The sequence below is a fragment of the Trachypithecus francoisi genome, unplaced genomic scaffold, assembly GCF_009764315.1.
Source record: "Trachypithecus francoisi isolate TF-2019V2 unplaced genomic scaffold, Tfra_2.0 Contig00127, whole genome shotgun sequence".
Classification (NCBI taxonomy): Eukaryota; Metazoa; Chordata; class Mammalia; order Primates; family Cercopithecidae; genus Trachypithecus; species Trachypithecus francoisi.
In genome coordinates, this window is record NW_022680482.1 from 501,673 (window position 1) to 529,415 (window position 27,743).

General features: G+C 42.5%; 1 pseudogene; it reads left to right on the forward strand.

Moving 5' to 3' along the window:
* The first annotated feature begins 3,520 nt into the window (after positions 1–3,520).
* Positions 3,521–12,721, forward strand: LOC117099764 (annotated as a pseudogene).
* Positions 12,722–27,743: the final 15,022 nt, after the last annotated feature.

Consider the following 27,743-nt stretch of genomic DNA (forward strand, 5'->3'; position numbering starts at 1 on the left):
AGGCAAGAGCAAACACATTCAAAAGCTAGCAGAAGGCAAGAAATAACTAAGATCAGAGCAGAACTGAAGGAGATAGAGTCACAAAAAACCTCCAAAAAATCAATGAATCCAGGAGTTGGTTTTTTGAAAAGATCAACAAAATTGACAGACCGCTAGCAAGACTAATAAAGAAGAAAAGAGAGAGGAATCAAATAGACGCAATAAAAAATGATAAAGGGGATATCACCACCGACCCCACAGAAATACAAACAACCATCAGAGAATACTATAAATGCCTCTACGCAAATCGACTAGAAAATCTAGAAGAAATGGATAATTTCCTGGACACTTACACTCTCCCAAGACTGAACCAGGAAGAAGTTGAATCCCTGAATAGACCAATAACAGGCTCTGAAATTGAGGCAACAATTAATAGCCTACCCACGAAAAAAAGTCCAGGACCAGATGGATTCACAGCTGAATTCTACCAGAGGTACAAGGAGGAGCTGGTACCATTCCTTCTGAAACTATTCCAATCAATAGAAAAAGAGGGAATCCTCCCTAACTCATTTTATGAGGCCAACATCATCCTGATACCAAAGCCTGGCAGAGACACAACAAAAAAAGAGAATTTTAGACCAATATCCCTGATGAACATCGATGCAAAAATTCTCAATAAAATACTGGCAAACCGGATTCAGCAGCACATCAAAAAGCTTATCCACCATGATCAAGTGGGCTTCATCCCTGGGATGCAAGGCTGGTTCAACATTCGCAAATCAATAAACGTAATCCAGCATATAAACAGAACCAAAGACAAGAACCACATGATTATCTCAATAGATGCAGAAAAGGCTTTTGACAAAATTCAACAGCCCTTTATGCTAAAAACGCTCAATAAATTCGGTATTGATGGAACGTACCTCAAAATAATAAGAGCTATTTACGACAAACCCACAGCTAATATCATACTGAATGGGCAAAAACTGGAAAAATTCCCTTTGAAAACTGGCACAAGACAGGGATGCCCTCTCTCACCACTCCTATTCAACATAGTGTTGGAAGTTCTGGCTAGGGCAATCAGGCAAGAGAAGAAATCAAGGGTATCCAGTTAGGAAAAGAAGAAGTCAAATTGTCCCTGTTTGCAGATGACATGATTGTATATTTAGAAAAACCCATCGTCTCAGCCCAAAATCTCCTTAAGCTGATAAGCAACTTCAGCAAAGTCTCAGGATACAAAATTAATGTGCAAAAATCACAAGCATTCTTATACACCAGTAACAGACAAGCAGAGAGCCAAGTCAGGAATGAACTTCCATTCACAATTGCTTCAAAGAGAATAAAATACCTAGGAATCCAGCTTACAAGGGATGTAAAGGACCTCTTCAAGGAGAACTACAAACCACTGCTCAGTGAAATCAAAGAGGACACAAACAAATGGAAGAACATACCATGCTCATGGATAGGAAGAATCAATATCGTGAAAATGGCCATACTGCCCAAGGTGATTTATAGATTCAATGCCATCCCCATCAAGCTACCAATGACTTTCTTCACAGAATTGGAAAAAACTGCTTTAAAGTTCATATGGAACCAAAAAAGAGCCCGCATTGCCAAGACAATCCTAGGTCAAAAGGACAAAGCTGGAGGCGTCACGCTACCTGACTTCAAACTATACTACAAGGCTACAGTAACCAAAACAGCATGGTACTGGTACCACAACAGAGAAATAGACCAGTGGAACAGAACAGAGTCCTCAGAAATAATACCACACATCTACAGCCATCTGATCTTTGACAAACCTGACAAAAACAAGAAATGGGGAAAGGATTCCCTATTTAATAAATGGTGCTGGGAAAATTGGCTAGCCACAAGTAGAAAGCTGAAACTGGATCCTTTCCTTACCCCTTATACGAAAATTAATTCAAGATGGATTAGAGACTTAAATGTTAGACCTAATACCATAAAAACCCTAGAAGAAAATCTAGGTAGTACCATTCAGGACATAGGCATGGGCAAGGACTTCATGTCTAAAACACCAAAAGCAACGGCAGCAAAAGCCAAAATTGACAAATGGGATCTCATTAAACTAAAGAGCTTTTGCACAGCAAAAGAAACTACCATCAGAGTGAACAGGCAACCTACAGAATGGGAGAAAATTTTTGCAACCTACTCATCTGACAAAGGGCTAATATCCAGAATCTACCAAGAACTCAAACAAATATACAAGAAAAAAACAAACAACCCCATCAAAAAGTGGGAAAGGATATGAACAGACATTTCTCAAAAGAAGACATCCATACAGCCAACAGACACATGAAAAAATGCTCGTCATCACTCGCCATCAGAGAAATGCAAATCAAAACCACAATGAGATACCATCTCACACCAGTTAGAATGGCAATCATTAAGAAGTCAGGAAACAATAGATGTTGGAGAGGATGTGGAGAAATAGGAACACTTTTACACTGTTGGTGGGATTGTAAACTAGTTCAACCATTATGGAAAACAGTATGGCGATTCCTCAAGGATCTAGAACTAGATGTACCATATGACCCAGCCATCCCACTACTGGGTATATACCCAAAGGATTATAAATTACTCTACTACAAAGACACATGCACACGTATGTTTATTGCGGCACTATTCACAATAGCAAAGACTTGGAATCAACCCAATGTCCGTCTGTGACAGACTGGATTAAGAAAATGTGGCACATATACACCATGGAATACTATGCAGCCATCAAAAAGGATGAGTTTGCGTCCTTTGTAGGGACATGGATGCAGCTGGAAACCATCATTCTTAGCAAACTATCACAAGAAGAGAAAACCAAACACCGCATGTTCTCACTCATAGGTGGGAACTGAACAATGAGATCACTTGGACTCGGGAAGGGGAACATCACACACTGGGGCCTATCATGGGGAGGGGGGAGGAGGGAGGGATTGCATTGGGGAGTTATACATGATATAAACGTTATGCACATGTACCCTAGAACTTAAAGTATAATAAAAAATAAAAAAAGAAAAAAATAAATAAAAAAATAAAAAAATAAAAAAAAAATAAAAAAATAAAAAAAAAATAAAAATAAAAATAATTATCAAAACTGCTTAATGAGGCCAGTGCCCCTCTGGTCCGCAGGGCCCGGGCAAGGGAGGAGCCTCGAGACCACCGGGGTGGGCCCCCAGCCCTCCCCTGACACTCAGACCAGGGGAAGGGACCTGGCTGCACCAGGCGGGAGTCACCTCCACCTCCAGTAGTAGTGGACTCTGAGCACTCCAGACCTGGGGTCATAGTGAGTTTTGTTGACTGACTGAGCAATGGTGGCTGAGTTGCAAGCAAATGGGTTTCATCACCTTAAATGGTTTTGAACCAATGAAGCTGTATTCCTTTAAAAAGACGGATAGCCTATTGTGTGAACTATAGAATCTGTGGACAGATTTATATTGGGTTCATACTGTCGTGCACGCAGACTCCTACGAGTTCCCCTAAGTTATTAAAGGCCTTTTGATATGAGAGTTGAAAAGTTCCATAAAGTATGGCCTTTGTGGATTAGCACAAAGTCAAGACAAAGCGATTGGACAGAATTTGTGAAGGAATCAGCCCCCAGATTATCAATGAGCCCCTGCACCCCCGCCCCCTGGTGGCACTCCTGAACAGCCGCAACTGCTCTGTGGAGATGCCCATTCTGAAGGACCTGGCCACCGTGGCCTTCTGTGATGCACAGTCCATGCAGAAGATCCACAAGGAGGTTCTAAATAAAGCCACGAGTGTCATGATGTACCACACCATCACTCTCACCAGGGAGGACCTGGAAAAGTTCAAGACCCTGAGAGTGATTGTGAGGATAGACAGTGGTTACAACAACGTGGACATCAACGCTGCCAGTGAGCTCAGAATTGCTTTGTGCAACATATCGTCTGCAGAGGTGCAAGAGACAGCTGACTCCACCATCTGGACCTACTCAACCTGTACCAGAGGAACATGTGGCTGTACCAGGTACTGCGGGAAGTCACGCGAGTTGAGAACGTGGAGCAGATCTGTAAGGTGGTCTCAGGAGTAGCCCACCTCCATGGGGAGACACTGGACCTCATACAGCTTCAGTCACACAGAGAAGGCTGTTGCAGTTCAAGTCAAGGCCTTCGGATTCAGCATTCTATTTTTTGAACCCTACTTGCAGGATAGGATCCAGCAGTCCCTGGGCATGCAGAGGGTCTACACCCTGTGGATTTGCTGCATCAGAGCGACTGAGTCTCCTTGCACTTCAATCTCAACAAACATAACCACCACCTCATCAATGACTTTACCATAAAGCAGATGAGGCAGGGAGCATTCCTTGTGAATGCAGCCCATGGTAGCCTGGTGGAGGAGAAAGCCTTAGCATAGGCCATCAAGGAGGGCAGGATACAAGGTATGTGCACGAGTTGGAGCCCTTTAGCTTTGCTCAGGCTCCATTGAAAGATGCACCAAATCTCATCTGCACTCCTCACACTGCCTGGAACAGCAAGCAGGATTGCTGGAGATGAGGGAGGCAGCTGCCACTGAGATCTGCTGAGCCATCACAGGTGGCATCCCAGAAAGCTTAAGAAACTGTGTGAACAAGGAATTCTTTGTCACATCAGCACCTTGGCCACTAATAGACCAGCAAGCAATTCATCCTGAGCTCAATGGTGCAACATACAGATATCAGGCATCATGGGCATGGCTCCAGGAGGATTTCCTGCACCTATAGAAGGGGTAATCCCTAGAGGCATCTCAGTGACTCACAACCTTCCAACAGTGGCACATCCTTCCCATGTTCCCTTTCCCAACCAACCAACAAAACACGGGGACAATCAAGAGCACCTCAACGAAAAATACCAGAGAACACTGGAAGGTAATCATTCAGATACACTTGAGACCAAGAGACGGTGAAAAATAGATGAACTAAGAAAAATAATCTGACGATCTTTGTAACTGATTCTGAACATACGCATCATTGATGTTGTAGTGTTAAATCTACAAGACCTAGAAAACTGAAGATGTCATCTGCTTACCAAAGAGCTGGAAAACTAGGATGTGACTTATTAATGACCAACTGCTGTTATTGTGTGTTAAGTTTTTCATATGTGCATAAAATCGCAAAGAACAAATAGAGCTTTTTCCTTCATTAGTCCTTTGGGCACAGCAGGTCTTGAACACCCTACTCTAGAATGTTGCATCGAGAGTTCAAACATTAAATTTAAAAAAACATAAGAGGAAATCCCTATCTTGTGACTTGAGTCCCTTCAGTGTACAGGGACTGGTTACCTCTTTTTGCTAATAGGAAGATCACATTACTACAAAATGGGGAGTGGTGTCTTGGTGTGGTGGGCCCCGAGATTTGTAAAGTGTGCCCATCCATCTGGCGGGAGCCATGGCACCATGTTTTGTCTTAGTGTGAGTTACGGTTATTGTATTTGTTTATCGTAAAAGTGGACACTTAGTGTTCAGTGCAGTTTTCAATAAAAAGTAATTTTCAAAAGACTGCTTAATAAACAAAAACAGAACATAGACAATGAAAGAAAATTAGAACAAGTGATGCATGAGGCAAATGAGATATCAATAAAAACCAACAAAAATTGTGAATCTAAAGAACACAATAACTGTATTAAAAATTTAATCAACAGTCACAAAAGCAGGCTTAATAAAGCAGAAGAGAGACAGAGAGAAGGCCACAGACAGAGCATGAGGTAGAGGGGGAAGAAGAGAAAAACAGAGGGTAAGAAAGAGAGCAAGAACAATAGAGACTTGGAATGAAAGTGCTCTGCTCTTGTAGACAGGTCCCTTTTGAGAAGGCCAAGATAGGGTGGAGGGTGCTTGAGCCGGGACAGAACAGGGTGGCAGGGCCACCCATGCGGGAGGACAAATGGAGCCCTGAGAAGTGTTTTTTCCTGAATTGGTTGGTTGCTTTGGGGGTGCGTTTTGTAAGGTCATTAATTTGTTGGCTCCTCCCTGTCCTCTTGGTGTGGTGGGCCCCGAGATTTGTAAAGTGTGCACATCCATCTGGCAGGAGCCATGGCACCAGCATGCCCACGGGTCCTGAGGCTTGGGTCTCTCTTGTGTCCTCCCGACTAGAGTTTACATGAAGCTGGTAGCAATGGTAATCCAGGTGCACAGGGACAGGTTTCCTCATTGTTGGCAAAGGTAATGTCCTTTCCCCAGGGAAAGCAGCCCATGCATTCTGGAGTGGAGGTCTTGGCTGGCATCTGTAGGGCCCGCTGTCCCTGCCTGGCCATTCCCCCAGCTTTGGACCAGATGAGTGAATAGAATTGCCTGGGTCTTTCAAGAGCGGGAAGACACCCGGGACAGCAGGGAACCTGCACCCACCCCTTCGAGGTTGGGTACGGGTGTGCCCCATCCTGGCTGGAGCCCAGATTTTGGTGCATCTGCCACAAGGTGGAAGAGGTGGGATGCTGCTGCCTGGCAATGCTGCAGTGGCAAACCCCCATGAAGAGGTCCCAGGCTGCGGCCGGGGCGCATGCGGGTGAAAAGGGAGAGTAGAGTCAAGGGGCGGTTGGGAAGCAAAGCAACAAAAGGGAGAAAGAGGGAGGGAGCAGGAAGCCAAAAGCGTACAGCATCTGATATTCATAGGTGGAATCCCATACCAAGTACTAACCAGGCCTGACCCTGCTTAGCTTTACGAGATCATGGGAGATTGGGTGCATTCAGTGTGCTATGGCCGTAAACACCAGTGAGAGGTGACAATCGTGCTAGCAGCCCTCACTCTGTCTCAGCACCTCCTCAGCCTCAGCGGGCTTGAGGAGCCCTTCAGCCTGCCACTGCACTGTGGGAGCTCCTCTCTGGGCTGGCCGAGGCTGGAGCTGGCTCCCTCTACTTGCAAGAAGGTGTGGAGAGAGAGTCCTTGGTGGGAACTGGGGCTGCGTGTGGCCCTCGTGGTCCAGCCCAAGTTCCGGGGTAGGGGAGGGCTGGGCAGGCCCGCACTCTGAGCGGTTGGCCAGCACTGCTGCCCCAGGCAGTGAGGGGCTTAGCACCTGGGCGAGCATCTGCAGAGGGTGCACTGGGTTCCCCAGCACTGCCAGCCCACCCACGGCATGCTCAAATTCTGGCCACCTCAACCGCCTCCCAGTGGGGTAGTGCTTGGGACCCACAGTCCACCATGCCCAAGCCCCCCCCACCGGTGGACTCCCATGTGCCAGAGCGTCCCTGACGGGCACCGCCCCCTGCTCTGCAGCACCCAGTCCCATAGGTCACCCAAGGGCAGAGGAGTGTGGGCGCATGGCATGGGACTGGCGGGCAGCTCTGCCTGCAGCCCTGGTGCAGAATCCACTAGGTGAAGCCAGCTGGGTTCCTGAGTCAGGTGGGGACTTGGAGAACTTTTGTGTCTAGCTAAAGGATTGTAAATGTACCAATCAGCACTCTGTCTCTACCTCAAGGTTTATAAATGCACCAATCAGCACCCTGTTGAAACGGACCAATCAGCTCTCTGTAAAATGGGCGAATCAGCTCTCTGTAAAATGGACCAATCAGCAGGATGTGGGTGGGGTCAAATAAGGGAATAAAAGCAGGCTCCCCCAGGCAGCACCGCAACCCGCTAGGGTCCACTTCCACATTGTGGAAGCTTTGTTCTTTCACTCTTTGCAATAAATCTTGCTGCCGCTCACTCTTTGGGTCCACATCGCCTTTATGAGCTGTAACACTCACCCTGAAGGTCTGCACCTTCACACCTGAAGCCAGCAAAACCATGAACCCACCAGAAGGAAGAAACTCCCGACACATCTGAATATCTGAAGGAAGAAACTCTGGACACACCATCTTTAAGAACTGTAACACTCACCACGAGGGTGTGCAGCTTCATTCTTGAAGTCAGCGAGACCAAGAACACACCAATTCCAGACACACCAGCAGTGGTACCAGGCTGCCACAGAGCCTGGCCCAGCCACACCTGCCCGATCCCACGTGTCACTGCCACCCAGGGCTGTGGGGCTCGGATCAGAGACCCCTGAGCTGCTCACCTGTGGCCGGGCTGGGCTGCTCTCCCCCTCTATAACGGAGCACTGCCATCCTGAAAACTCTTAAGAGTTATGTGCCTTAGTCTCCTCATCTGCAGCGTGGGTGCTCCCTCCTACCTCCAACCTGATACCCAGAGCCAGCTGAGCCAGACAGTGAGCTCCGTGGGTCAGGCATCCAGAGCCATGTCAGTGGCCCAGCCTCTCCTCTACCCTAAGGGAACCCTGACCATCAGTGTGACCCTAGGGAAGTTGTCCCCAAGTCCTTTGTCCCTCACCTGCCTATAAAGGGCAGGGTTTGGTGGGTGGGAATCAGGTCCCACCCCAGACCAGCCCTATGTGCCTGGAGTGTTCTCACCTGTGTCTTCAGCCTTAGCCTCCCATCTCCTTCATCTCCTGAAATGCAGGAGATGGTGCGTGTGTGCTATGGCCCTGTAATGGCCCATGTCCAGGTGCCTGCTGCTACTCAGCTGAGGGCAGCGTCCTTCTGTGCTGGGGCTCAGCCTTTGACTATCTCCAGGAGGGCCCTGGCTGGCCCTCACTGGTGGGATTGGAGCCCCTCATTCAGGCAGCAACTCCTGGGGGTTCCCTCCTCTCTACCAATTATCAGAGAGACCCTCACAGACAGAGTGCTGCAGCCACACCTCCTGAGACCCCTTGGCCACTCCAGGCAGTCACTCAGTGAACTTAGCCACCAAGGCCCCCTCCCTACAGCCTGATGTGTACCCAGCAGGCACTCTCTGTCACATGCCCATGTAAGGAACACAGCATGCCCTGGGTGAGCTGCTGCAGCTGTTGTCTCTGATTTCTTCGTGGGAGGAAGTCAGCGCCTACAGTAGTTGGGGCTCAGCAGGATGCAGTCCAGAACACCAGCTCCGCACCACCCTTGACCCAGACAGTGAGCTCCATGGGACCCCTTCCAGGTGGGTGGCAGCTCATTTCCAGGGTTCCTACTGCTGAAGACCAATTTTTCCTGCAGGCAGGCCTGCCTCAGGCCCGGGACCTCAGCGGGTGAGATGAGTAACTGTGAAGCACACACACTGAAACCCGGCACACAAGGCCTCAACATCCCCTTGAGAGGCACCGTGTCACCCCCTTTCTATAGGCACACGAATGGAGGCCACAGCAGCTGTGACTGAGGAAGGATCTGACCCAGAGCCTGGGGTCCTGCCAGACAACTCTCAAACCCCTGGCTGGAAATTGTTCCTCTAAAGGGCCAGGGGTCAATATTATCAGCTTTGGCAACCATTTTCTGTGCCAAGGACTTAACTGTGCCATTGTAGGCAGACAGCAGCCTTCTCCAGACCACCTGTAAATAACAGGCAAGGCTGGACTCCTGTAGAGCTTTATTCATGAACAGGCAACATTCAAATTTCACAGTGTCACGAAGCATATTTGTTTTGATTTGTTTGAATATTTGGAAATGTAAAATGCACTCTTAGCTCATCAATGGCACAAAAGCAGGCAGGGACAGGCTGCACTTGGCTGACCTCTGGCTGAGATGGAGCTCAGATGAGTGGATGCCAGGATGGGCAAGCCTAATCCCCTTACAGTGGAGACTGACCCCAGGAGAAAAAAAGCAAAATACAAATAGGACAACAGGTCTGGCCAGTTGGGTCTCACAGGCCAGTGGAGTGAGAAGGCCTAAGGTAGTTGGTGGTGGGCCCCTACCTACAGGAAGGTTGGGACCCCCAACTCACAAATAAAGACCCACATAAAGTCCCCACAAACTCAGGGGAGGGTCTGTCAGTCATAAGGCAAGGAGGTCAGAGCTAGAGTCACAGAGCAGGTGAGGAGCCCTGGTCATGTCATCCTGAGGACTGAGAAGCCAGTGTGGGGGCACACATCCAGGGGCAGATGCGCACAGGTGGCCCCTAGCCCACTCCCCCTGCCCAATGCCTGCCCATCTCCTTAGGAGCCACCAAGGCCTGAGACCCAGAGACACAACATCTGATCATCACACCCAGGCTTCCCTGCCAAGCCTGGACAATGTCCAGTGCAGGCAGGCAGTCTGGGCTTGGGGCCGGTACAAGGGTGGGGGCCTCACTGGGTAGGCCTGCTTCCCCATACCCAGCTGGGATGGTTGACCCACCGCTTGTCATTCTGAAAATGTGCAGCCTAGATGTGAGGGCCCAGCTGCACACTGGCCACACCAATCACACTCCCCAGCCAGGCCCCATTCTGCCCATCCCACCTAACCTGGCCCCACATGCCCAGTGCCCACCAAGATCCTGCCAGCCAGAAGGACTCATCCTCATCTCCTAAAGCATCCACACACGCCTGCATCCCATTGGGACCCACAGCTCAGGGACAGCGACCCCATGGTCAGGAGATCTCCTGATCTAACCCCCAGCTCTCCAGTCCTGGCCATCATGTCTTCTGAGGACCACCAACCACTACCCACTGATGGCCAAGGAGGCAGAGAATGAGCTGGTCATGGCAGCCTCAGGCCTGGGCCCTGGCCCCAGGGAAGCAGCTGGTTAGTTCTGATTTGGACTGCGCCCTGACAACAGGTCAAGCCACGTGCACAAGTATTCTCTTCAATCCGGTCCAGCAGGAGACTGGGGGACGAAGTTAAGTCCCCAGGCCAGCCGTGCACAGTGGTTCCAGCAGTGTGGGGGTGGGGAGCGGAGAAAGGTACCACACTCAGTCAAAAGCTGATCCCTGACCTGCTCAACCACCCTGCACAGGGACCCCGAACTTCAGGCAGAGGCAGGCAGCAGAGTTGCTATCTCGTGCGATCCCATCCAGGGCCCACAGAGGCCTGAGAAAGCGCAGCAGGGACTGAGCTGGGGGAGTCCGGCAGGGCGATGCCAAGTGAGGGGCAGCATGCAACCGGGTATGACTGGCACTAAGAGCTCAGGGTCTAGCTGGCCCTGAAAAGGTGACAACAGGACAGAGGCCAGCTGAGCCCCTCCACAGCCTAACCAGCTGCCAGGAACACATGGTGCCCCTCACTTCCCCAGAAACCTCAGGAAGGACTCTTTCTTAATCAACAAAATGGGGGCCCCACCCACACCCACACATGCAGTGGTGTCTACACACATCAGAGAAAGAAACTCCTGCTGTGCCGAGGTGGGGAACGAATATCCCTGCCCCCACATTCCCCAGCATCATCACCACATCGTGTGGAGCTTAGGGTACCCAAGCCAACAGCCCACTGATGCAGCAGCCCAAGGGATGCTGTGTCCTGGAGGGACCTGCAGGGCCTAGGGGTCATTTCACAGTCACAGCATGTCCCGGACTTTGTCATTCACTGGCCCTATGCCTAAGTGTCCTCCACTGTGACACAAGGGAGAAATCCTGCCCCACAGACCTGGGGACCCAGGGAGGCCACCACACCAAGTTAAATGGCTGGAGTATACAAAAGCGAGGCTGAGAGTCCCTGCTTGGGGTATCTCACCCTGGGACTGAGGTCCACCAGTTCACGGCCAGGCCACCCTGTCGGGGAGGGCTCCCAGTTCCAAGTCTCTGCAACTGAGGCTCCCAGTGCATTGGGGAAGGTACAGGGTGGAACGACGCCCCATCATAAGAGCCCTGGGCAGACCTTAGAGAACAAGCATTAAACTGAGGCTCGAGTCTAAAGCCAGCTCCACCAAAAGACTTGAGTTTCGGGTGATATGAGGGCCAGGGTCAGGGAACAAAACATTCTGGTTTTAGACCCACAGAAAGATCTGTGAAGTGCTCTTGGGTAGAGCACATGTTGCCAGGTGTGTGCTTGAAAATAACCTAAAGAGAGGGGGCACCTGGAAGGAACCCCGATGCCAAAGGAGAGGGTCCAGCCTTCCCATTTCAGCACATTCCGCAGTTTCCTGAGAAAGTCAGAAAAATTTTTAAAAATCCAGAGGACAGGGGTGCTAATGGGGCTTCACTGGGACTACCTGGCCTAATCCTCCAAACAACCCTGCCATAGTAGCCCATCAGTCCACTAGAACAGATGAGGAACGCTAGGTCCCAGGAGGACACATAGAAGGTCCAGGCAGAGCCCCTTAGGCCCCCAATCTCCACCCCGCCTCGGGGCAGCTGCAACTCCAGCTTTTTCACTAGTAAGGCACTCGGGCTGCTGGGCCACACCCGCTCCCCCATGCCGGGAAGCAGCTTCGCGCTGCAGCCTGGCTGAGGATGGGGCACCGCCCTCCCACGGCTCCAGAGCTGGCTGCCACCAGGGGGCGCCCCCGCGGAGTCCTGGAGCCTGGTCGCGAGTGTACAGCTGCCCGCACACCCGCTCCTGCCCTCGCCGCGGCCTCTGCCAGGACCCCGGCGCCCTGCCAGACCTTGCCCTCCAGCAGGGCTGTGACCCCACGGTCTGCGACAGCCGCCCCGCCCGGCATTCCGCGCGCTCCCCAGGGCAGAGGTCGCAGCGTCCCCAGGCTGTGGCGCTGGCCTGCGACCCCCATGTCTGGCTCAGGCAGGCCCCAGCGGAGGAGGGCACTGCTCCCCGGGGAGGGCGACCGGCCACCTGGGCCGGGAGAGCGGCACAGGGGAAGAAGCCGCGGTCCAGGCTCCTGCTTGCGACTTCTCAGCCCTCTGATCGGTGGCCGCGTGGGGCCGCCGCCTCTCCCCACCGCTGTCCCTCCGGTCTCTCCCTGGTGGCTGCGCAGCCTTTCTGGGACAGGGGCCATAAAAGCGGGAAGCTGCGCCCTCGCGTGGCCGCCACAGGGACCGCTGGAGATCCGAGACCGCCTGGTGCCCCGGGCCCTTTTCTCGCCTGCCCGGCCCCACGCCCAGACCTAGCGGCAGCTGGCGCCTAACCCGCTGAGTGGGTCTCCGGGGAGATCGCTGCCCACCCGTCGCTGCGGTCTGTTTCCCTTGTGCGCGCTCTAGTGGTTCCTGCTATGGGCGACCCTGTGGGCCAGCTTCCCACGCCCGGTCTCCAGGCTGTGCCCACCCTGGCTCCCTGGACTAGGGGACTGGCTCCTCCTGGGGATTGTGGGGCTGGGAGGCAGGAGCATTAGGGCAGAGGGTGGGACTGAGGGCAGCCCCTGGTGTGTGCATTGTTAGGTCGACCTCAGGCCCCTGTTGCACAGCGTGCGGCTTCAGCTGGGACTGTGCTGGGGCTCAGAGGGTGGTATCAGTGCGGGAGGCGATGTCAGGGAGGCTTCACCAAGGAGCCACGGAGCTGACCCCTGGGGTGTGAGGTCTTTTTCAGGTGGAAGAGGGCAGGACCTAATTGGAGGTGGAGACAACTCTGTGTGTGCACAACTTGGGGTGAAGAGGGCATAGCCTGTCTACCTGGTGTATAAATACATAAACATACAGATTGAAAATATTTACAATACTAGATCTCTCTGACGTGAGAACCTCCAAACCTGTGTCTTCCTGGGGGAGTGGGTGTTGGGACTCCTGGCGCAAAACTCGCAGCTTAGCTACATGTGTGTCCCAGACTTGCTTAGTCAAAGCAACAGCGAACCTGCTTCTTCTGGGATACAGTCTCCTGCATTTCATGGGTCAGGTAGACAGGCATACAAGAAACTAAGCTACAGATTTTAAGCTACCAAATAAATTAGATTACACATAAATTTCTGATATTGAAATTGTCAGAAATGTTTAAGTCAATACAGTGGGAAGATATAGAACCAAAATAATGGTGAAAGAACAAAAAAACTTTAAAATTGAAGAGCATATATAAAAAGAGCCGATGATAAATTGCTGAAAAATATAGAATCTGAATATATATCCTATGGGTTAACTATCAACTTTTTAAGAGCTGCTGAGAAAAATAGTGCACTGGGAGATTAAGCAGAACAAATCTATAGTGAAAAAGGTAAAAGTCTTTTAATTCAGACATGCATAGTGTTTAAAAAGAGATTAATAAATATAAATATTGATGCAGAAATAATAAACCAGTACTGCATACTAAAAAAGAGAAGGGAAAACTAGAGAAAGATATATATCTGAAAAATATACTTTACATCATGTTATTTACTATATGGTCAAAATGATCACAAATGACATCTTTTTTTATTCCATTCAATGTTTTCTTGATTTGTTACGTTTTTTAATTTTTTTAATTTTTAGTTTACAAGATGTTAAACACTCAAAATGTTTTCTTGACTAATTCTATCATAAATTTTAAAGAATACAGTCACATTATTTTGTACACCAAATTATATCTGTATATATAAATACACACACACACACACACACACACACACACACACAGCACCAGCACATACAAAATCATCCGTATAGAATGCCCATTATCTTATCTATACTACTATAGTACTGGGGCTCACTATTTAGAAAACACTTTTTGTAGTTCTAGATTCTCTTGCCTAATATTTATCAACCAGAAGAATGACAGCCACATAAAAATATCTTATGAGTGTTTGTATATCTGAACTAAAGTAAATTTTATTTTAAAGAGAGTCACTAAATGGAAAAAAAAATTAAAAAAAAAAGAAAAAAAAAAAAAAACACAGACTCCCTCACATCACAGCACTCAGATTGTTTCCCTTCTTGGTTTCTCTTTTGCATTTGAGGACCCTTGTAATTACATTAGGCCAAATATTCTTATTTTCGAGTCAGCTGATCATCCACTTTTATTTCACCTGCAGCCTTAATTCTGCTTTGTCACATACCATGATACATCCCTAGGCCCTGTGGGTGAGACATAGGCATTATGGCATCATTTCACGTACCACGGGGCTATTTAGCTACATCTCCTTAAAATAATTCTGGCTCTTTTCAAGTTTTCTTTCTATCACTGAGAAGTATGTAAACTTTTTTTTTTTTTTTTTTTCATCTCAGGAGGAAATTGCAAAATCCAGCTCTCAGTGTTACAGGACATAGACTACCTTTCTCTACTTTATGACATCAATGAATTTGCATTAAAATAATTTCATGGCAGTCCTTTTCTTGAGTCTTTATACAAGAATACTTTCTCATGCCTTGGGAAAATACTAAATTCTCTAATGGTAAAGATAATTCTCCATATCTTAAGCAAGATATCTCTATATCAGAACCCTTTATAGACAGACAATTTCACTGAATAATTTTGCAGTTACTCTCTCTTGTTATTGTCCTAGATACATGCATGTAAGTGCATTATATTAGGAAACTGATTCACATATAGTAAATACATATATATGTGTATATATATGCATATATTATATATTTTAATATATATATTTTATATAAGTCATATCCCATAAAGAAATAATGAAAATAGATAAAATAGCATAGGTAAGAATTCTAACTCTTTTTTTTCTTTCCCCATGGGGTAACCAGATCATACACTCTAATTCATGCCACACAGTCTCTAAATGTTTACCGCATACTGCAAAAGAGTGTATCTGGTGAATTATCAAACATGTTCTTTAATGAGGTTTTTGAGGGCATTTATGCTAAGTCTTGAGGAAAGAAAAGTGGTTTTCATAAACTAGAATTGAATAGTAAAATATAAGAGGACTCAGGGGATCATGGCTGACAGGAGCCAGGACTAGATTGCAGCTCTGGACAGAGCAACATGCGGAGGCTTGCATTGTAAATTTTAGCTCCAGGTCAATGGTAAGAATAAACCATCAATACCAAGAGGACCCACAGAGCCTCTGAAGGGGTGGACTGTCCCTGCAGGGGTTAGAGGAACCAGCAGAAAGGTCCTGGGAGGTCGCTGGGTCTCCAAGAAACCCATTCCTGCCTGGCACCACAGGAGTCTGTCAGCATGGTGATCAGAGGAGCAGTGGGTAAAACTTCACAGGGAGAAGGAATTCTCTAGCTAAACTTTGTAACATTTTGAACCAGGCAAGAAGTCTCCTGGCCAGAACTCAGGGGAGAGCGCAAATCAGGTGTGCAGACTCCATAAGCAGGAGAAGAACTAAAGCCCCTTTCTTTTGCAGCTTGGAGGCAGATAGCCTCAGGCAAATTTTCAAGCCCGTCTGGCCCTCAACCTGGAAACAGACTCAGGGGTGTTGGGGGTGGGGGCAGAGGGAATGAGAGCAGCCCTTCAGTTTTTGTGGGAGCTGGGTGAGGCACTTGACTGCTGGCTTTCCCCCACTTCCCTGACAACCTGCATGACTCAGCACAGGCGGCCATAATCCTCCTAGGTACACAACTCCAGTGACCTGGGCATCTCACCACAGCAGCTGCAGCAAGACCAGCCCAAAGAGAGTCTGAGCTCAGACATGCTTTGCCCTGCCCCCACCTGATGGTCCTTCCTTATGCAGCCTGGTAATGGAAGACAAAGGACATATAATCTTGGGAATTCTAGGGCCCCACCCACCACCGTATGTCTCCACACTACTACAGCTACTGCTTTCTGGAAAGGGCCACCTCCTGGCAGAAGGCCAATCAGCACAAATATAGAGCATTAAACCACCAAAGCTAAGGATCCCCACAGAGTCCATTATACCCTCTGCCACCTCCACTGGAGCAGGCACTGGTATCCATGGCTGAGAGACCCATTAATGGTTCACGTAACAGGAATCTGTGCAGACAACCTCCAGTAACAGCCTAAAGCTGAGTAGACCCACTGGGTGGCTAAACCCAGAAGATAGACAACAATCACTGCAGTTTATCTCACAGGAAGCCACACCCATAGGAATAGGGAACACCTCGTGGGACAAAATAATTAACAGTCTTTAGCCCTAGACCTTTCTTCTGACAGAGTCTACCCAAATTAGAAGGAACCAGAACACCAACCCTGGTAATATGATCCAACAAGGCTCTTCAACACCCCCAAAAAATCACACTACTTCACCACCAATGGATCCAAACCAAGAAGAAATCCCTGTTTTATCTGAAAAAGAATTCAGGTTAGTTATTAAGCTAATCAGGACAGGGCCAGAAAAAGGCAAAGCACAACACAAGGAAATAAAAATAAATAAATAAATAAATAAATAAATAAATAAAGTGAAGGGAGAAATATTCAGGGAAACAGAAAGCTTAAAGAAAAAAATCAAAAATTCAGAAAACTTTGGACACAGTTTTAGAAATGTGAAATGCTCTGGAAAGTCTCAGCAATACAATTGAACAAGTAGAAGAAAGAAATTCAGAGCTCAAAGACAAGGTGTTCAAATTAACCCAATCCAATGAAGACAAAGAAAAAAGAATAAGAACATATGAATAAAACCTCCAAGAAGTCTGGGCCTGTGCTAAATGACAAAACCTAAGAATAATTTGCATACCTGAGGAAGAAGTGAATTCTAAAAGCCTGGAAATCATATTTGGGGGAATAATCAAGGAAAACTTCCCTGGCCTTGAGAGAGAGACATTCAAATACAAGAAGCACAAAGAACACCTGGGAAATTCATCACAAAAAGATCTTAGCCTAGGCACACTGTCATCAGGTTATGATGAAGGAAAGAATCTTAAGAGCTGTGAGACAGAAGCACTAGGTAACCTATAATGGAAAACCTATCAGATTAACATCAGATTTTTCAGCAGAAACCCTATGAGCCAGAAGGGATTGGGGCCCTATCTTCAGCCTCCTCAAACAAAACAGTTATCAGCCAAGAATTTTGTATCCAATGAAGCTAAGCATCATATATGAAGGAAAAATATAATCATTTTCAGACAAACAAATGCTGACATAATTCACCATTACCAAACCAGCACTACAAGAACTGCTAAAAGGAGCTCTAAATCTTGAAACAAATCCTGGAAAAATATCAAAGCAGCAACTTTTTAAAGCATAAATCACACAAGGCCTATAAAACAAAAATCCAAGTTAAAAAGTTAAACAAAAAACAAAAGCAAAGTACACAGGCAACAAAGAGCATGAAGAAAGCAATGGTACCTCACATTTTAATACTAGCATTGAATGTAAATAGCCTAAATGCTCCACTTAAAAGATACAGAACCACAGAATGGATGAGACCTCACCAACCAACTATCTGCTGCTTTCAGGAGACTCACCTAACACATAAAGACTCACATAAATTTAAGAAAAGTGGTGGAAAAAGGCATTTCATGCAAATGGACACCACAAGTGAGCAGTGGTAGCTGTTCTCATATGAGACAAAACAAAGTTTAAAGCAACAGTGGTTAAAAGAGACAAAGAGAGACAGTATATAATGGTAAAAGGCCTTGCCCAACAGGAAAATATGACAATCCTAAACATATATATACCTAACACTGGAGCTCCTAAATTTATAAAACAATTACTAATCAACCTAAGAAATTAGATAGACAGCAACACAATAATAGTAAGGGACTTCAATACTCCACTGACAGCACAGCACTAAACAGGTCAACAAGACTGAAAGTCAACAAAGAAAGAGCAGATTTAAACTATACCTTGGATTTAAACTATACTATTTCAACTAAACAATGAATTAAACTATACTTAAACTATACCTTGGAACAAATGGACTTAACAGATATATAGAGAACATTTCATCCAACAACTGCAGAATACACATTCTATTCAACAGCACATGGAACTTTCTCTTAGATAGACCTAGGCCAAAAATGAGCCTCAATAAATTTAAGAAAATTGAAATTATATCATGCACTCTCAGATCACAGTGGAAGGAAAATCATCACTAGCCGTCAGAGAAATGCAAATCAAAACCACAATGAGATACCATCTCACACCAGTTAGAATGGCAATCATTAAAAAGTCAGGAAACAACAGGTGCTGGAGAGGATGTGGAGAAATAGGAACACTTTTACACTGTTGGTGGGACTGTAAACTAGTTCAACCATTTTGGAAGATAATGTGACGATTCCTCAAGGATCTAGAACTGGAAATACCATTTGACCCAGCCATCCCATTACTGGGGATATACTCAAAGGATTATAAATCATGCTGCTATAAAGACACATGCACACGTATGTTTATTGTGGCACTATTCACAATAGCAAAGACTTGGAACCACCCCAAATGTCCATCAGTGACAGAATGGATTGAGAAAATGTGGCACATATACACCATGGAATACTATGCAGCCATAAAAAAGGATAGTTCATGTCCTCTGTAGGGACATGGACATAGCTGGAAACCATCATTCTGAGCAAACTATCGCAAGAACAGAAAACCAAACACCACATGTTCTCACTCATAGGTGAGAATTGAACAATGAGAACACTTGGACACAGGAAGGGGAACATCACACACTGGGGACTGTTGTGGGGCGGGGGAAGCGGGGAGGGATAGCATTAGGAGATATACTTAATGTAAATGACGAGTTAATGGGTGCAGCACACCAACACGGCACATGTGTACATATGTAAACAAATCCGCACATTGTGCACATGTACCCTAGAAATTAAAGTATAATAAAAAAAGAAAAAAAAGAAATAAATAAAAATAATAAACTAGAAAAAAATAATTATAGATTATAGTAAAACATAAATGACAAAATAGTTAAAAGTTCTGAAGTTTCCTGTTGAGTATTTACAATAGCTTTTATTATATAATTATCCATTATTGGTAAGATTTTAAGTTTCATAACTTTTACATAAATAATTTGATTTTTAATGAAAACCTGTTTTATTTAACTCTGAGTTGTGACATAAATTGTACAGTCTATCTTCAAATTTTTCTGTAGTTTAATAATTTTATTCTTATTTTTATGAATGATTTTGACCCTGATATTTATTTTGGAAAGAGGAATTCTACAAGTTTTCTATCAGGTCAGACCAATTACATTCTGTCATCCAGGATTTAGCAACTGATGTTCCAATTAACAGGTGTACAAGTTGATATGTCAAGTAACCATTAGGGCCATATGTGTCCTAAATAATTCTAAATTATTTGATGAATATTTGATTTTCTTCTTTGGTTTTTTTTTTTTTTTAACTGTTAATTATTACTTGTTCATGTACAACTCTGAACTCATGCACTAAATTCCGCAGTTGCTTACATATCTGGCTCATGGTAAAGGTGGATCCGTAGATGGAACAAACAATTTGGGAATTTATGACCTTTGGGAAAATAATTTCAGAACAAAACGCAAGTAGGAGAAGTCAATGGTGGGGCAGAATAAGAAAGATCAGAATCATAAGGGGCGGGAAGGAGAGCTACACATCAGGAGGCAACTGAAGGACAGAGAGGGGAAGGATTTACTTTAAAAATGTGTCTAGTTTTTGTTGCTCCTGATTGTAAAATTTTTCATCTTTAGCCACAGAATATTTTGGTGGAGCAATGTTTAATTCAGAATTATGTATGGAGTACTCTGCCTACCATTAAAAAATTTGACACGAGGAATCTTTTTCTAAAGTGCCTCTCAAAGGAGCAATGTTTCTCTAGTTAACATTCATTAATGTGCCCACTAAAGGCTCAAATAAACTTTGATGAAGTAACACTGTTCAGACAAATAAGCGTAAGAATTGTAATAAAGGTATATATAAGTACCAATATTTTTATCCTAAAATGAAGAGTATTTAGAGTACGGTTTGTATGTAATTCTGTTCACCTAATGTCTAGGCCCTAATGCAATGGTTGGCCATATCTTAAAGCAGAAAAAAAGCCTGTGATCATAGTGGGTATAAAACCAGAGAAAACATGCTGTATGGATTAAAGATGTTTTCTTAAGATGAAAAAAGTGAAGGGACAATGCAACCAGTTTCACAGTAACTGATAGCAATATATATCCAAATTGATGCTGATTCAGGGAAAACTACTAACTGACCTCTCTGTGGGGTTGGCTCAAACAACAGGCTCAAAGTTCCTATGCCTATGGTCTACCCTCAGATTATTTTCATAAAAATAACCTTAGGCATCATAACGCATAGCACAATGGTATGAAGATGGCCTGATTCTACCAAGAATGTCAAAGAAATGGGGTCTAATTCTACCAAGAATGTCAAAGAAATGGGGTCTACAAAATCTAGGTACCAAACTCAGGATAAATAGCTGCAGAACTCAATAGAAAGAGAACACTGTTCAGCCCTCGTGCTGGCTTACCACATCATCATGCACTTGACAAGTCAGGAAAAGCAAGGTAAATGGGACCTTCATGGGTGGTGCACATAGTCAAGACTGTCACCTATGGCAGTGGGTGGTGCAGAATATATCTCAGTGGAATCTTCATGTAACCATGAAAACTAGCAGACCACCTGAGGTAAGTGCCCTATTCAAGTGTACAATTTTTTAATCTTTTATACTATATTCTTAATGTACCTTTTCTGTGTTTGTATACACAAATGCTGACCATTGTGTTACATTTGCCTACAGTATTTAGCATGGTAACATGCTGTACAGGTTTGTAGTTTAGGAGCAATAGGCCATACCATACGGTCTAGGTGTGTGATAGGCTATACCACCTAGGTTTGTGTAAGTACATTCTATGATGTTCACGCAACAATGACATTACACAATGGTGCATTTCTCTAGATATATCCCCATTATTAAAAATGCATGATTGTATAAAAAATAAAATGGATGTTGAAAGAGTGAAATTGCTATCTATTGTTTCATAACATATAACCCCAAAATTTTGTGGCATAAAATTGCAATATTTATTACCTGATTGAGTTTCTGTAAATGAGGAATTCAAGGACAATTTATCATAGTGGTTGTGCCTCAGGATATCTCATGTGGTTACAGTCAGATTTCAACTGGGGCTGTCATTCAAAGGCTTGATTAAAACTAGAAGATTCACTTTTAAGTTTGCTCACATTCACGGCCCACTAGTCTGTGGGATGCGTAATTGAAGGCCTCAGGTTCTCTCCACATGGATATTTTTGTAGGGCTGCTTGACTCTTCTCACCAAATAGTTGCTAGCTTCTTCCAGAGTGAGTGGCTTAGGAAAAAGCAAAGCGTAAGTGGCAAAATATTTTATGACCTAGACTCAGAAGTCACACATAGTCACTTTCTGTCAAATTCTATTCACCAGAAAGGATTATTAAGCTTAAGATACCTTCAAGAAGAAGAGAATTTGGGCTTATGAAAGGACTTCAATAAGTGTGTGAAAAATGAAAGTAAAACACAAAAATAAAATGTATAAACTTTATTTTTCAACATAAGCTTTATCAAGTTCAGGAGACTTTTACAAGCAATAATACCAGCCTTTAGTCTCTCCCTACAAAAACTAAGGTCCTGGAAATTTAACCATCTCGAGACAGTCTTTTTACATTATTAACTAAAGAAAAATTGGTGTCCTTTAAAGTTTTTTAATATCAGAAAAGAAAAAGAAGTTAGAGGGAGCCAAATCAGGGCTAAAGGGGGGATGCCTAATAATTTTCCATTGAAACTCTGGCAAAATTGTCTCTTTTTGATAAGAGTAATGAAGAGGAACGTTGTTGTGGTGGAGAATAATTCTCTGGTGAAATTTCTCGGAAGTTTTTCTTCTAAAGGTTTGGCTAACTTTCTCAAAATATTCGTAATAGCACGTGTTATTGGGTTTTTTGTTTTTGGCCCTCTAGAAAGTCAACAAGCAAAATGCCTTGAGCATCTTAAGACACTGTTGCTATGAGCGTTGTTCTAAACCAGTCACCTTGTGCTGTGACTGGACCACTTTCACCTCTTGCTTTGATTGTGTTTTGTTTTGAGGATTTCACTAGAACAGCTGTGTTTTACCTGCTTTTACAATTATTTGAAGAAATGCTTCAGGATCTTGATTCCACTTATGTAAAACTTCAGTTGAAAGCTCTGGTCTCGTCTGCAGCTGATTTGGGAACAACAATAATTTCTGTATCTATTAAGTGAGAAGTTTTTCAAAATTATGTAAATTTGACCAATTGAGATGGCTATGGTTTTGGCTGTTGTGTATGCTATTGTCATTCCTAAAGCAGGGCATGAAAAAGATTAATTTTTTTCTGGTGAATTAATGTGAATTGTCTGCCACTGCAGGCTTTATCTTCAACATCTTATCATCCCTTCTTAAAATGAGTTATTTATTTGTAAACTTGTGGATGTTGGGGGGCATTGTCCTCATAAACTTGTCATAAAGAATCAGTGATTTTACTATTCTTTCACCAAACATTGTCATAAATTTGATGTTTATTCTTGCTTTAATTTTAGCAGAGTTCATGTTGCCCTAATAGCACCTCTTTTCAAATTGTATCTTAGTTTTCTTATTGTAATTTTTCAAATTAGATCTTGTTCAGACATGTTATAACAAGGTAGTATATGTTTATTTAGGTGCAAAATATTTCTGAAATCTATGCATAGTCTCTTTATGATATGCATTTCCCACAAACTTTTTGAAGGTCCCTCATACTTTTTGAAGAGTTTCAAACCATTTTTGAACATATATTTAAATCATCACAAGAAAATTTTCTATAGCACTGAATTTCAGGCTTATCAAGTTTGTGCTATGTATAATAACCAATGGAAATACCAGATGGGCAGCTTAGCTATTGAAATAGAATTGAGGTTAAGTGATTATAGTGGTATTCAGTAAAGACCTGCAGGCATTGAAAAGCATTAGAAAGTTTAGAAGTGAAAGCACAGGATTATATGTACCAATTAAGAGGAAGGAGAAGAGAGGAGCGATATCAGAAAAAAAAAAAAAAAAAAACAGAGAAGAACCAATAATAGCAAATATTATGTAAAACTTAAGAATAGGGAAGTCATTGCTGTTCTTCACAGGAACACTGACATTTCTTCGTCAATAGTATCACTTAAATGCCTGCTTCCATTTCCAATATCCTGTCTTTGTGAAGCAGAGAATTTTTCAATGACAGCAACCAAAACAAGATTATGGAGTAGACTGGACATAAGCACCACATTTTGGGTGTCACTGTCTCCCATCACCCCCTGATGGAACTGTCTAGTTGCAGGAAAACAAGCTCAGGACTCCCACTCTACATTGTAGTGAGTTGTATAATTATTTCATTATATATTAATTTTCAATAATAATAGAAATAAAATATGCAATATATGTAATGTACTTGAATCATCCTGAAACCATGCCTCTGCTCAGTCCATGGAAAACTTGTCTTCCAAGAAACCAGTCCCTGGTGACAAAAAGATTGGGGACTGCTGCAATATAGGAATAACAACATAAAGCAAGGAAAACAGAAGATCTATCACATCTTTAATAATATATGCACTGATGGTGTACAGAATATACTAATTACATTCATTCAATTAAGTATCAACCAGTACCTACAAACCACATACAAATGCATGCAATTAATTTAGGAGAGCAGTGAACGAAAGAGCAAGAGAGACAGATGCAAATTAAAGATATACATGCATAATTAGTGAAGCAAGAACTCATCTCTATAAAGAAAAATCTACACACACGTCAAGTAGTAATGAGTACTAAGAACACAAAGAAGAGTGAGAAAAAAAGATACAGGTTAATTCATACAGAACAATCAAGGAAGTTTTTCTGCAATTACAGTAGTTACCATCACAGGTTTTAGAATCAGGTAGATGCCAGTTTTAATCTTGACTCCACATCTTATAGCTGGGTGTCCCATGCACAGTTTATTCCACTTATAAATCTCAGTTTTCTAATTTCTAATTTCTAAATGTTTATTGCATTATCAGAAATAAAAGCACATGAACAAACATTAACATATGTAAAGAATCAAGCACAGAAAAAATGATGAGACTATATAATGAATCAAGAGTAATGGTATAAAAATGAAGACAATAAAACTGCCAAACTTATTAAATAATTCTGAAGATTAGAAGATAAATACACATAAAGAATTTAGCATGTCATGTGGCATATAGTTAGCCCAAGGTAACCACAATTATTATCCTCACATTACTAAGGAAAAATGCGTATCATACTTGGGCATTTTAAAAGCTGTGAGACATAATTTTTCAAATTATGCTAATATGTAAAGATTCAATTTTGTGTAAAATTAAATAGTTCTACCTTTAACATTTTTTAAAGAGATTTATTGAAAGCATATGTCAAGAATCTCATGTCATGCTTTCTGCTTCTTAACCAAAGTTTAGAGGGACTTAACATTAAATCAGACTCTTAAAATGTAGTTGTATTAAATAAACTGTTTAAAGCAAGAATAAGCACAACAGCATTAACTTCTTAAACACTGCTTAAGCACTTCATCTAAAAAATTATTTGACTTTCAAATACTCAGGAATCTGTTTAGAAAAATTTTAACTAGAAAAAGCTGGAATTCTAAAATAAAAAGTGCATAAGGCCATAAACATTTTTACAGCTTTTAATTTAGATGTCAACTGAGGAGAAAAAAACATTCTCTGGTTTGCTTTTACAGCATGAAAGACTTTATCTTTTATTACCTGCCATACAGAGCAACTCAATCATGTTGAATCTTGAAGATAAACTTTAACTTAATTTTAAGTTTTGGCTAATTTTTAAGCATTTTTCAGTCACCTGCCACAATTTTATCTCAGAAACCCAAAGCTCAATTTCATTTAGACATTTTGAATATTAAAACAGAAGGTTAAATACTTCAAAATAATACTCATGTAGAGGCTTATGCATGTGGACCAGGAATCCTTATGTATTACAAAGTTTATGAGAACATAACAAATGTTGATACACACATTTAATTCTAAAATAAAAACTTAAAACAAATAAAATTGTAACAAATCAAGTATATTCTGCAGTTTACACATTTTGTCTAAAAATACAGGTATTAAACACTCAAGGATAGATAAAAGAAGAAATCATAAGAGAAAATAGAAAACATCTAGAGACAAATAAAAAATATAAAGTACCAAAAGTTAAGAAATACATCAAAAGCAGTACCATAAGAGAAAAATTTATAGCTATAAATGATTATATAAAATAAGGTATCAAATCAACAACTTAACTATACACCTAAGGAACTAGAAACAGAGGGAACAAGAGAGAACAACTAATAGCTAGCAAAAGACAAAAAAATGATAACAATAGCTAGCAGTGGAAATAAGTGAAATAGAGAATAGAAAAACAATATCAAAAATGAACACAACCGAGTTTGCTCCCCGAAAAAGATCAACAAAACTGACAAACCTTTAACAACATTGACTAAGAAAAAAGGAGAATACTCAAATTAATAAACTCCAAAATAAAATGAATACATTACTACCAACGTTACAGAATAATAAAAGGATATAAGAGAGTATCATAAAGACCTGTACACCAAAAAATTGAAAAACCTAAATAAAATGAACAAATTCCTAGAAGCAAAAATACTACTAAGAATGAATCATAAAAGTCAAATAAACCTATACATCAAGGAGATTCAGCAAGAAGATTGCATCAGTAATCAACAATCCAGCTACAACAACAAAAAAAAGCCCTGGACTACACGCCTTCATTGTTGAATTCTACCCAACATTTAAAGCAGAATTAACACCCAGTTTTTCTCAAACTCTTTCAAAACGTTGAAGGGGAGGTAACATTTTCTAACTTATTTTATGAGGCCAGGATTACCCTGACACCAAGCCAAAGATATCATAAGAAAACTACAAACATAATCCTCCACGAAATGCCAGACATTCAAATTTAGCAGTGCATTAAAAGGATTATACACTATAAGTGAGTATAATTGACTCCTGAAATGAAAGTATGCTCTGACACATGAAAATCAGTGTAATACCACATTAACATAAAGAAGAAAAAAAACTCATGTGATCATATTAATCAAAGAAGCAAAAGCATTTGTCAAAATTTAACCCACATTCATGATAAAAGATAATAAACTATAAAAAGAAAACACCTTAACATAATATATTATATTAAAAAAAACAGCTAACATTACAGTGAAAGACTGGAAGCTTTTACCCTAAGAGCAAAAACAAGGATGCCTGCTTTTATCACTTCTATTTGACATAGTACTGGAGGTTCTAATTAGTTAGAGCAAAAAGGCAAGTAAAAGAATAAAAGATATTCCAATCTTTTAAAAAAGTAAAATTACCTGTTTGCAGATGACATAATCTTATATATTAAAAATCTTATAGTTTCTGTGATATTAACTGTCAGATGGAATAAAATTTAGCAAAGCTGCAGGATACTAAATCAATACACAAAAATCAGTTGTATCTCTAAAATAACTAACAATAAACTATCTGAAGAAGAAATCAAGACAACAGTATCATTTGTGATGCATCAAAAGAATAAAATACTTAGAAACCAACTTAACCAAGGAAATGAAAACCCTGTACAGCAAAAACTATAAACATTGCAGAAAGATATTAAAGATGACACAAACAAATGAAAAGACGTGTGTTTATGGATTGGAAAACAAAACATTGTCAAGATGCCATTTTTAACTATAGTCATCTGTGGATTCAATAAAATTTCTATAAAAATCCCAATATTTGCAAAAATAGAAAAACCTATTATAAAATTCAGATGAAATCTCAAAAAACCACAAGTAGCCAATTTAATCTTAAAAATGAACGATTTTATAGGACTAACACCTCCTAGTTTCAAATTTACTGCAATGCATCAGTACCAAAAGCAATGTTGTACCAGCATAGAGACAGACATAAAGACCAATACAATAGAAATAAATAATCAAAAAACATGGTCATGATTTTCAAGAAGGCAGCCAAAACTATTCAATAAGAAAAAATCAGTATTTTTAACGGTGTTAGAAAAAAAATGGATATTTACACGAGAAAGAATGAAGTTGGACCCTTACTTTATATCATATAAAAACCTAATTTCAAAATGGGCCAAACATCTAATTGTAAGAGCTAAGTTTCATAACATAGAATCTGCAATAATTCCTTGGATATGACAGTGAAAACACTGACAACAACAACAACAAAAATACATAAAAAGAACTTCAACAAAGTTAAAAACTTTTATGTATCTGAGGATACAATCAATAGATTGAAAATGCAATTCACAGAGGGGGAGAAAATATCCACATATTATATACATGATAAGTAATTAATATCCAGGCTATATAAAGACCTCAGCAACAGCAACAAAATAATCAAAT